A 12974-nucleotide genomic window follows, 5' to 3' on the forward strand; every position below is an offset into this window, starting at 1 on the left:
CCCAATAAAATACCACATCCTTTATTCAAAAATGATGGCACAAAACTCAAATCTCTTATGAGATTTCAAGAGTGGTTGTGTTGGTTAAGTGGACTCCGACATTTCAAGAGTATGATTTACATTATTTCTTTACAAAAAAAAAAGGTATGATTTACATTCATTTAGACTTTCACTTAAAAGTCTTAGCATCACCAAGAATTTATATGATTAAAATAAATCTAAATTTTGTTGGAAACCATAAATCATAATTTTGATGGAAACCATATGTGTTTTTACATATTCCACAACACCAATGATGTTAATTATAAATTTTTATCTATAAAAGGTAATTGTGTAATGTACTTCTACTTTATAGTTTGACTCACGGTGCTTAAATATAGAAAAATTATGGTTATACATTACACTTTAATTTCATTTCATGACCCATTGTGCTTGATTTTAAGTCGTTAATGTAATATTTACTTTGTAAGTTGCTTTCCTTCTTAACATTTAGCAAATGTTACCAATTTATGTAATTCTCAATAAAGTTTGTGAAGGAAATATTTAGTCAATGAGAATGGAAGGAAGTGAAGAGAAGAAGACAATAAGGAAAATGGCAACAAAATAGAGGGCCATTGAGACCATCCTCCAACGGCGGTCTAAACATGCTCCCCTGTTGCAATTACACAAAAGATGATGGAAGGGAGAAAGTTGCGCCGTAGACAGAGATCAGGGTTTACATATTGTTTCAATGCAACTTTCCAACATTGAATGTGGGTTTACTTATTGTTTCAATGCAACTTACCAACATTGAATGTTTCCACAATATTTACTTTCTTCCGAAAACATAAAGGTTATATTCCTCTACTTTTTCTAACCAGTTTTCCGCTTTCCCTTAATTTAGAAAAATAGTGAGTGTGAGATGTTCATCAAAATGATCATCGAGGTTTTATAATTATTGCCATTTTCATTTTTATATGATTGTGTTTTTCTTTCTTAGATGTATTAAAGTTATTTAATTTCATTAACTAAAGAGTTGTAGTTTTCTTTACTCAAAGCAAACTTGATAAATGAGGCATTACATAGTTAAATTTTTAAGAGAAAGTCTGAATCACAGGATGATCACAAACACACAGTGAGGGATAAAGGCCTAAAGACGATGGGATGAAAATGTGATTAATATTACTACAACATATTGAAAGTGTTGATTAATCACGATATGAGTTTTCTATTGATATTTTATTTTTGCAAACGCAATTATTTTTAGTGTTGATTAATCAAGTACATTATTATAAAGTACTTGAAAGTGGTCATGTATCATTTTACTTTTTCATCAAGTTCAATTTTTTTTATACCAAATACATGTATGATAATCCTTTTGATTCTACTAATTTTGTCCAAGACATATCAAGAAAAAGTAAACCAACATTAAACAAAAACATATTGTTTATGAGTTATATACGTTAGCGCAGTAGAAAAAGCGGACAGACGGGCACGGGAGTGCCCGTCTGGAGTAATAATAATAATAGTAATAATAACTAGTATATAGCCCCTGCGATGCACGGGAAGTTAGATATGACATTGATTAATAAATAAGGTAATCGTAAATGAAACAATAATAGCTGTAAGTGAGTATGAATTAACGTGTCCAAAATAAAACCAATAAAAACTTAAAGTAATTTAGAATTCTCGTTAATTATCACATCGGATAGACAAATCAAAATAACAAAATGCAACTAATATAAGTTTGTCTTAAGTAATAATATACAAATTTGTGGATAATAAAGACGTATCAATTCTCAATAATTGAATCGGTAAAAATAAATTTATATGATTATACACGATTATTTTAAATGGCATAAGGTATAAAGAGAAATACAAATTACATAACCATATAAAAAAGTATAAGAAAAATGCATAACATATTGTTAATTTGTAAAACAAATTTAGTTGATAAGTTTTGACTTTTTTGTCAACAACAAATTCTAAATATTATTTCTTACACACGCGTGTGCGGCCACACACACACACACAAACACACACACACACACACACACACACACACACACACATATATATATATATATATATATATATATATATATATATATATATATAGTTCGAAAGAAAAACATTATTTTAAATAAAAGTGCTTTGAAAAACATAGCTAGATCCACGCAACAATAAAGAAATAGAAAATATATACGAATATATTTATGTGTAAATTAACTATCTTAAATTCTAAAAGACTTCTTTGTAGGCAACATTATTAGTTTTGTTGGAGACACGTCCTTCATCACCGCAAATCAGCATCTTCAGCCCAGCACGTGAAGTAACGCGTGAAAGAGCAACATATAACTGTCCGTGTGAAAATATGGGTTTTGAAAGATCTATTCCAACATTTTTAAGAGATTGTCCTTGACTCTTATTGATAGTCATCACAAATGAGACCATAATAGGAAACTGTTTACGTTGAAACGTGAAAGGAAGTTTTGTATTAGATGGAGATGGAGACAAAGTCAATCTTGGGATATATACCTTTTGTCCAATACTGTTTCCTGATATTATCTTTGCCTCAAGTACGAAATTCTCCATTTGCGTAATTATAAGGCGCGTACCATTGCATAATCCTAACGGTTGATCAATATTTCTCAATAACATAATTGGAACTCCAACCTTGAGATTTAACTCATGGTTTGGCAAACCTGAAGATTTGACGGTGTTCAAAAATTATGAAGTGAGAATCTGATCAGGACCATTAATATTTTCATCCTGTGTAGACGGACTATCACCACTTAAGTATATTTTTTTCTCACCAGGAATCATCGATAAAATGTAATTGTTCAGTGAATCAACAATATCATTGGTAGGTGCTAAAATTGCCCTATCTTAAAAAAATGAAATATCACTCATATTATCCAAAAGTGATGGATATGTGCTATTAACAATTGAAGAAATTGGGTCACCTGAGTTCTTGATCAACATGTCATCTGGTATTTCAATTTCAGCTTCCCCATCATTGTTATCTCCAATATTTCCATCTCCAACATTTAAAATCTAGTCAGAGAACTCTTTGAGTTCATTGACATCAGAACATGAAGATCCAGTTTGAAGCCTCATGTTTTTGGTCAATTTTAAGACTCGACAATGTTTTCAAAGGCGCGATGAATTAATGCTAGCATCAACAACATCATGTCTTGGTGCTCTTGGAATGACCAAAAGAATTTGACCGAAATCACCACCCAAGACGACCACTTATATAGAGAGAGGCAGTGGATTAGTTTGGCATAAAGTGCCACATATCTAGAAAAAGTTAGTTAACAAAAACAAACAATAGATGAGGGTAGGTCAACAAAATAGGAAAGTTAGTGGAAAACAAACTAAGGTTATTATGAAGAGAAAAAAAAAACGGTTAGATTCTATTTTGATGAGTCTATTTGTTATAACCTTTTTAAGATGTAAAAAAAATCACTTTTAAGAATGTGCATCCAATTGTTATAATTTGTAACAAAAAATAGAATTAAAAAAATTCCCAAAATAAGAATCAAAATATTGAAACAATTTTAAATAAGATAATTCATTTTATATAGTTGTATCCAACAATTAATGAAAAACAAACTAAGATCATTATGAAGAGAAAAAAGAAGAAAAAAAAAAGTTACCTAGTAGTTTATGAGTCTATTTGTTATAGCCTTTTTAAGAAGTAAAAAAAAAATCACTTTTCAAGTTAAAAAAGAAGGACTCTTGCTAGTAGTTTGAATAACTTGGTTGAATTAACATTTTTTTAAAGTTGGTTTTTCACATAAAATTTATTTGTGCTTATAGCAAAATATGAGTTATCATTTAAGAATAGGCATGCATATAGTTTTTACCACCATACGAAGAGAGGATATTGATAATGCTACGAAACACAATAAAAAAAAGTAAGGTGATTTATTTTGGTCACCAACGCAAGTGATTTTTGGTTACCACCACATCATTTGATAGAGATCATTTTATTTTATTTTATATAGATAGAGTGACATTGACGTAGACAAAAAAGAACGCAAACATGTTATTTTTGGATGTAAGACATATGCACCAAAGTACCAAATATTATAACAACCAAATTAGCAAATGTGAAGCAGATAAATTCCAAAACAAATAACAATTGAGAAGGTACTTATTGAGTAAAAAAGAAAAACGAAACAAAATAAATCTAAGTAGTGTAGACTAAGAAGAGCTAAAATATCAACCTTGAGGTTCTTGCTTAATTTTGACAACTTTCTGCAATTTAGTGGTGGACGACCGAGTTTGACAATCAACATCAATATATGTTGCATCTGAGTCGGCGTTTCTCTTTCTCAAAGACTTGGATGGATGAGTATCTTTAGGAATAGAATTAGCTTCATCACCAAGAAGCTACATGAATAATAAACATTCATAGCAATAGTTAATTTAATAAGTTTTATGAATACTTTTAAAGTAGATATAAAGAACGTTTAACTACCTTAATGTTATCATCAGTTTGGGGGTTAATAGGACCTATGATATCAACATCATCTTCCTCACCATTCGGAGGAGCAGCATGACATTCAATATAATACTTTTTCTTAAACTCATCAATGATTTCATTGTCATCAGACATCTTTTTGACTGCATGGGTATAAAACCTTTGTTCAACATTTTTTTGATTGATCTCCAGTTTGAAAAGCATTTCCTTATCACGTAAGGTGTCAAACTCGGTTGGATAATCATTTGTGGTCTTTCCCTGTTTTTGATTTGGATTAGTAAACAATTAAAACCATTGTTTATTGTTTTAATAATATAACATAAAAAATACAAAAAAACAATATACTTAAGTTCATTATCAATATCATTTGTTCTTTTGCAGTCTTTCCAAAGCGTTGTGAAATAACTCCATCAAACAACACAAAGGTAGTTGACCCACTATCATCCATAACATGAATGTGCACCATAAACCTAAAATGAAAAGTGAATATACATGAAAGATTCAATAACCTTATAAGGAATCACTAACCAAAAAAATCAGTGACCAAAAGAATAAAAGTGGCGATGATGCAACTTGTCGTTTATATAATCATATGTACATAGTAAGTTATTAGAAAGAAAAAAAATATTGAAATTAGATTTGCTAATTATATAAGTAACCGAATAGAAAGAATAATTGAGTTTAGCTTAAAAAATTGAGTGAAACATAAGAAAAATTAATATGAAAAATGTTACCTTTTTGTAGCATCGACTAATGTATCACATTTTTCACAAAAGTATTTTGTACAAACAGGTTCAACCTTCTTGAAACACTTATCACATGAAACGTAGCACCACTTCTTATTGGTGTCTATGTCAATAATTTTAGCCAAGACAACACATGCACCCACCTGCATAGTTATTAAATTTATTTAAAGAATAATAATTAGAAAATTAAAACACAAAGATATGGATTAAGAATTATTTAACAACATAGTATAATAGTATAAGTCAAAACAAATTAGCATAAAGTTGTAGACCTGTTTAACTTGTGTAATATCTGAAATTGTCATGTTTTTTGTTTGGAGTAGATCATTAGACAAAGAAAGTGAAGATTGTGCTGTCATCTGGGTGACCCCTTGGGTCAAAGATGCACTGCCAGTTTCCATTCTATCGTAAAATATAATAAAATCATACTTAACAAAAAAAAAATCCAATAATTATCAATATATAATATGTGTGTGATAATGATAGGTTAGTGCATACCATTTCTCGTAGGTGCAACATTTTTCAATGTTGGGATTTATAAGCAACTTGGTTTCATTGAATGCATTGGCAATCCCATACATACCTACTAAAACGATACACCAAAAGGTACTAAGTGATATATATCATTAACAATACAAAGAAATTAAAAATAATTACATTTAAAAAGATAATCTAATTACCACTAAAAATAGATGCATAACAACTACAATTGAAAAAGTATTTCCATTTGTGCTCATATACCTATTCATTTGTTCAGCAAAATGACCCCATAAAGTACAAATGATTGTATTGCTCCTAAAGTTTACAAATAATTTTTATTAGACTAAGAATAATAATTAAAAAAAACATCTATATATGTAGTTAAAACAAATAAAAAAATGAAAAAATAAAAAATAACTCCACTAACTCAAGGTCTTCAAGAGTCAAGTCCAAGATTTTAGTCATTTTTCCTTTTACTTGAACATCCTTAATGTCAGTCGTTCCAACCACATGGCCAATGACATCTACAAACCATGTAGAATCATAAAAAAAAAAAAATCATAAAAATCTAAAAATAAGTTAATATTTAATTTGTAAGTTTAGTATAAAGTACTAACCCATTAAAACACCGTTATCAGTACCACCAATAATGTCCTGAAATTTTGTGAAGTTAAACAAATTTGCAGGAATTTTATCATAAGATGTTTTGGTTATAATAGTGCTTCCTATCAAAGTTAGCTTGTATTTGTGATTTGTTGGTTTAAAATTTTCTTTATTAAATTGGACCAAGAACTTTTCTGTAGTATATGAAGCACCCTCTTCAATAGAATCTCCAAGTTGTTTGAAATCCTTGCTTTTAATAGAAGCTTGTATCTTTGACAGCTGAAATAAATAAAATATTATGTGAATAAAAAGATAATGAGAATTATAAACCTGAAACAAATTCTTTCAATAAAAATAAAGGTGAAACAAAAAAAACAATGATATAATCATATTAACACGTCCATAGTATGGACTGTAACGCCCTAGTTGTTATTTAATTATTTTTAGTTGATTTAGAATCTTTTATATGATTTTAAATAATTTATGTTGATTTTTATGTTGTGGTGTATTTTATTAAATGACTATTTTTATTATTTAATAGAATAAGTGGAAATTATAATTTATTGGAGTTTTGAAGGTTAAATATTAATTAAGTGAATTAAGTGGGAGTTAATTAGAAATTAAGAGGTGATAAGTAAGGAGTTAGAAATATGATGTGACATTTAGAAACTTTTTTACACTTAATCAAACTGAAGACATTTTATTAATAATAATAGTCGACATACAATTAGGAATTACATTAAAAACACTGCGACAAACGTGAAATAAAAATGGCCATGAAAAAAATGAGCACCACTGTTTGCCTGGTGCCTATTTATAACCTATACCAACAGTTCTTGGACCCTTACTCACGGTTTCATGCCGTAGCTAATATATTTTGCTCGTGCAACACATAGAGTTAATATATTTCTTGAATATAAAACAATATAGCGTCTAAGACCAAAAAAAAAAAACTATAGCGTCCAATAATGTTTGGCCAAGTTTTCTTTATTTTTTTTTAAAAAAAAAAGAAAGAAAAACCACACATGTCACTTTCTTGAACTGGCCAAAGCTTCATTAGCAGCCCAGGTGTTATATATAGATTATTATTTATTATTTATTTTTTTGTCTTATATATTATGTTGCACATAGTCGTACGTGTGATGACAAAAAAAAAAAAAAAACAAGAAGGAAAGCCCCTCAAAACTCACAGGACGTTTTCTTCTTTGACAAGGCTGCTGACCCCTTCAATAATAAGTGTACAGTGCATCTAAATATCAATACCTAAATTTACATGTATATAAAATTTAATTGGTATATTATATATATTAGTGTATGATTATTTTACACATTCCTTAAAAAAAAGTTATTTTACAAATGCATTCATTATGTATATACACATGATAATATTTTCTTATAAAATCCTTAATAATCAATTGCTTAATTTTCTTTTTATTTAAAATGGGTCTGTTAAAGAAAATTGAAATTAACCTATTGAATAACTTCAATGACCTAAAAACTACTAGATATTACTAACGATTATTTTTTTTCTTCCAGTATTTTATTTTAATTTTTAATCTTGTTTATCAATTAATTAATATATATTGAGCACTTCTTGAGAGAATATGCTACAGTCAATCACATAAGCCTGACTAATAGATTATTGACTTGACTAATTTCTTGGATTGATATCTAGGACACCCATTCCTTTCGGGAAAAAAAATCTAGGACACCCATTGGCTAACAAAAATTTCAATGGTAAATTGTGCAACACAATTCATTATTATTATTTTTGTATGCCCCAGTTGACACTACACGTTCAACCAAATCAGTATATAAATCGCTCTTGGATTGTTCATTTTCCCTCAACAAAAACACTATCACTCAATCCTCCTTAGTTTCAAAGTATCATATATACGTACCTTTTCCATCCTTCCTTTGATATAAAAACTCAAAACTACTCTATCTATTGTCAAAAATTAAAAACTCAACTCTATCTAGTTAAAAAATGATTAGCACCATGTTTGCTTGCCTTAAAAAAACATCACATAAAAAGGTAAAAGTAGAGCAAATTATGAAAGCAACAAAAGATGTATGTGAGTTAACCAAAAAGCAACCTACATGCAAGACAATGAAGAAAAGAGTCAGGTTTGTGGATTCAGAACCTACCATTTTGGGAGAAGAAAACGAAAAAGATCAATTTGAGAAAAGAAGATGTATTAGTAATGAATTAGGAGAAAAAGAGGGAATTAGAGTGAAAATCAGATTAACAAAGGAACAAGCCACTCAGTTGCTATCAAAATGCAATGGAAGTGCACTCGAATTCAATGATCTTGCTCATGAGCTGCTTTCCATTCCAGGGAACCGAGTTAGCATTGTAGAAACAATTAATTTCTAGCTTCATTCTTTTTCTTTTGTCACTGGATCTAGCTTCATTCTTGTATAGTGATTTTTTTTTTTAAACTTGTACAACGATTAGTTGATTATAATTTCTTTTCTATGTAAAAAAAAATAGTTTGATATCCCATTCTAAACGGTAATAAGACATGACATGTTCTTTAAAAAAGAAAAGACACGGCATGTAAAAAATGAAGACAGTATATAAACAGATAGAATTCTAAGTTTCTTTCGACGAGGAAAAAGTTTTAGGTTGAACTTGAAATTTTATGAACGGTTCGGTTTGATTCAATTTTATGGGTTTTTTTTTGACCAAAATTTTATGGGTTTTTTAAACACCCATATTACTTTAAACCAAATGCAAAAATATTCGATAGAAGTTAAGGTATTGACTATCAAGAGAACTTGATCGATTCGATGAGATTGTTTCAGCCTCGTCTAATTTAACTTTAAATTCAAATTAATTCCTAAAAAATTATAATGTTGGAGGAAGAATTTTGATACTCATACATCATGACTCGAAGAGTCAATATGGATTGATATTTTTCTAATTTTAAAACTCATTTCCTTTTGAAGTTGTGAAATCTTTCTCAATAACTTGAAGAATTTTGGATCCCAGAAAATGTTCGACCTTTTCCTACCGCTTTTCCTTGTTTTACTCAAATCCTAATTGTTTAAGGATTTTGTATTAGATTAAATAAAATAGCATTATATGATCAAATTAATTTAGTGAAAACGTACAAAAATGCTCTCCAATGACTAGAGGGTCAAATGAAATTTCAGCCACCGGTTTGGATCTACCAAAATCTGATGAAAATGATAAAAAAAATATTGAATGGTAGATATTTACACCATAAGAAGACACACTTCTAATTCAATCGTATGTTCTGTAAATTGTGGATTTGACAAGCATTTTTGTTAATTCATATTCTCACATGTTTTTCAACATTTTAAAAGGAGAAGCACCCAAAGTATAATACCCAATGAACATAATCTAACATAATATGAGTTACTATCTATATGAGTGACAAAATGGGTTCGATCCGCTAACTCATTATTTTAGAACGGTTTGATTGAGGTTTTGAGCCCACCAACTCTAGTCGATATGTTCTCTCCTTCTTAAATCCTAGCCGTCACTCATTTCTTCTTTTCGTCGGAGGGGTGATTTTCACACCTCTAACTCGTTTTTGTATTTCCCTTTTATTGAAATAAGTGATTTTCACATCTGTTACGTTTTTTATTTTGTGATTTCATCGTCTTCGTGCGACGTTGGTTTGTTCGTCGTCTTTGTGCGACGTTTTGTCTTTCTTGATTCTCTCAGGTATTTGATCGGTTCAGATTGTCAGATCAGCTTCGATTCAGTGCAGATCCAATCAATGACTTTGGCGTCATCCACGTTGCAGATCCGGAGACATAGCTATTCCGGAGATTTAAATATAGTCATATGTGTAGGCATTTGTACCTTGTCGTTTTATGCTATTAACATGGATGTTGTGAGTCTGTTCACAGATTCATCCTTTTTGTTTTTAGCGAATTTGCATTATATCGATGTACTCGATCAATTTAAATGAATGAATATCATTTATTTTTGTCAAAAAAAAACTCTAGTTGATATGCTATGTTTATTCCGTCAAAAAAACGAGACAGGGAAGGTTGACCCGTGGGCATTTAAAAAACTATTTTTCTTACTATACGAGTTGGTACTTCATAGAACGATAAATAAACAAAACTGAACAATCCTTACTAATTAAAAGCTTTTGTTGCTCCATTAAAAAGTTTCAATAAAATGAATTCCCGAAAAATTGAAGAAAAATTCTCTCTCGAATTCTCCTTGGAGATCTCTCATCAAATGTGTTTCAATTGCAACTCAGAAGAAAATTAAATCCAAAAAATACAATAATTGGACGAAGTTAATGGGATTCAGAACAGCCCTAACTATGGATATAGTAATTTTCTAGAGAATTTAGAGAAAGAACTCCAAGAACAACTTGCCATGACATTGTATCAAGAGGAGTGTCTCTGGTTCCAGAAGTCTCGCAGCCAATGGATATCTGATGGGGACCGTAACACTAAATATTATCATTCCAAAACCATTGTTAGAAGGAGGTGGAATAAAATATTAACTCTTCGCGATAACGATGGAATTTGGATTGATGATCCTGCTAATCTGAAAGCTTTAGTGAATTTTTTTTATGAGAATTTATTCAAAGAAGATATCATTATTCGTGATTCAATAGTGTCTTGGAATACGTATCCTAACACCGTTGAGACTCATCATGACAAGTTGAGTGCTAATATTAATTTTATGGAGTGCAAAAAAGCTTAATTTGATATGGGTCAGCTCAAAGCACCTGGTGAAGATGGATACCCTGCTCAGTTTTTTCAAAAATGTTGGGATACCATTGCAGGCTCTTTATTTAATTTTGTCAGTCATGTTTGGGTAAATCCTTCTCTCACCTCTTCTATTAATAATACACTAATTGTTATGATACCTAAAGTTGATAAGCCTGATTTTGTTTCTCAATTTAGACCTATTTCTTTATGCAATGTTATTTATAAAATTATTTCTAAAGTTATTGTTAATAGGATTAAGCCTTTGCTTGATAATATTATTTCACCTTATCAATCTAGTTTTATTCCGGGTCGTAGTATCCATCATAATATTATTGTAGCTCAAGAGATGGTGTATTCTATGTCCAAAATGAAAGGTAATAAGGCGTTCATGACTATCAAAATTGACTTAGAAAAAGCTTATGATCGTCTTAATTGGAACTTTGTGGAGAGTGTCTCAAGGAGTGTAAGTTTCCCTCTAAGCTTATCAAGATCATACACCATTGTATATCTACTTCGTCTTATAAAATAATGTGGAATGGCGACAAAACTGAAACTTTTTATCCATCTAGAGGTATTAGACAAGGGGATCCTCTTTCCCCTTATTTATTGGTCATTTGTATGGAAAGGCTCTCCCACATTATAGATGATCAGGTGGAAGCTGATTACTGGAAACCTATGCGTGCTGGAAGATATGGTCCCCCGATTTCTCATTTACTTTTTGCTGATGATCTTCTTCTTTTTGCAGAAGCCTCCATTGAACAGGCTCATTGTGTATTACATTGCCTTGATATGTTCTGCCAATCTTATGGGCAAAAAATTAATAGAGAAAAAACTCAGGTGTATTTTTCCAAGAATGTTGACAACCATCTTCTGGAAGATATTATTCAACATACAGGGTTTAATCAGGTTAACAGTTTGGGTAAATATCTTGGGGCGAATATAGCACCAGGTAGAACTTTCAGAGGTCATTTCAATCATATTATCAATAAAATTCAAAACAAGTTGAGTGGTTGGAAGCAACAATGTTTAAGCTTGGCAAGTAGAATCACCCTTTCAAAATCTGTCATCAGCTTCATTCCTTACACATGCAGTATGCTAAGATCCCTAAAATCATATGTGATGAGATTGAAAAAATTCAAAGAGGTTTTGTGTGGGGAGACTCATATCAGGGGCGTAAAGCTCATTTGGTGAGTTGGGATGTTTGTTGTCTTCCTAAGATGCATGGTGGTCTTGGTTTTAAGCGGCCTTATCATATGAATGAGGCATTCCATATGAAGATGTTATGGAATCTTATCAAGCAACCATATAAGCTCTGGTGTAGAGTTCTTTACAGTAATTACAGTAAAAATAATGATCTTAATAACAATATTAGCTCCCAACCTTATGACTCTCCCCTGTGGAAAGCGATTGTAGGAATTTGGGATGATTTTAAGCGTCATGTTATTTGGCAAATTGGGAATGGGAGAAGTGCTAACTTTTGGCTCGATAAGTGGGTCTCGAGTAATACTTCTCTCTTTCCCTCCTCTATTCAATCTTATGTGGATACTACTATTTCAGTTAGGGATGCTATTAATACTTCTGGTGTCTGGAACCTAAATTTTTTGATGGATAACTTTCATGTGGACATTATTAACCAGATTTTAGCCCTCCCAACCCCTTTTGATTTTGATGGCCCAGATACTATAGGATGGGGAGGAACTAACACTCTCCAGTTTACTGTCCAAAGTGCTTACAATTTGCAGCAAGACCTCTTTTGTTGTGGGAGGTGATTGGAAGACCTTATGGAACTAGAAGGGTCCCTATCGTATCCAAACCATTATTTGGTTGGCCACTCATGGAAGGATCCTTACCAATTATCGTCGTAGCAAGTGGGGGGTTGGTATCTCCCCTATCTGTCCTTGTTGTGCGAGAGAGGATGAAACAGTCATTCATGTCCTTCGTGATTGTGTGAACGCCACTCAGGT

At 30.9% G+C, this 12974-nt stretch overlaps 1 long non-coding RNA gene across 1 annotated transcript; it reads right to left on the bottom strand.

Annotated features, from left to right (window-relative positions):
• Nucleotides 1-5920: 5920 nt before the first annotated feature.
• On the bottom strand, nt 5921-6655 carry LOC120577379 (uncharacterized). Its single transcript, XR_005643450.1, has 3 exons — nt 6315-6655; nt 6125-6221; nt 5921-6012 (listed from the first exon to the last, which is right to left on the bottom strand). It is a non-coding gene; the product is annotated as an uncharacterized lncRNA (long non-coding RNA).
• Nucleotides 6656-12974: the final 6319 nt, after the last annotated feature.

This window comes from Medicago truncatula, chromosome 8 (assembly GCF_003473485.1).
Source record: "Medicago truncatula cultivar Jemalong A17 chromosome 8, MtrunA17r5.0-ANR, whole genome shotgun sequence".
NCBI lineage: Eukaryota > Viridiplantae > Streptophyta > Magnoliopsida > Fabales > Fabaceae > Medicago > Medicago truncatula.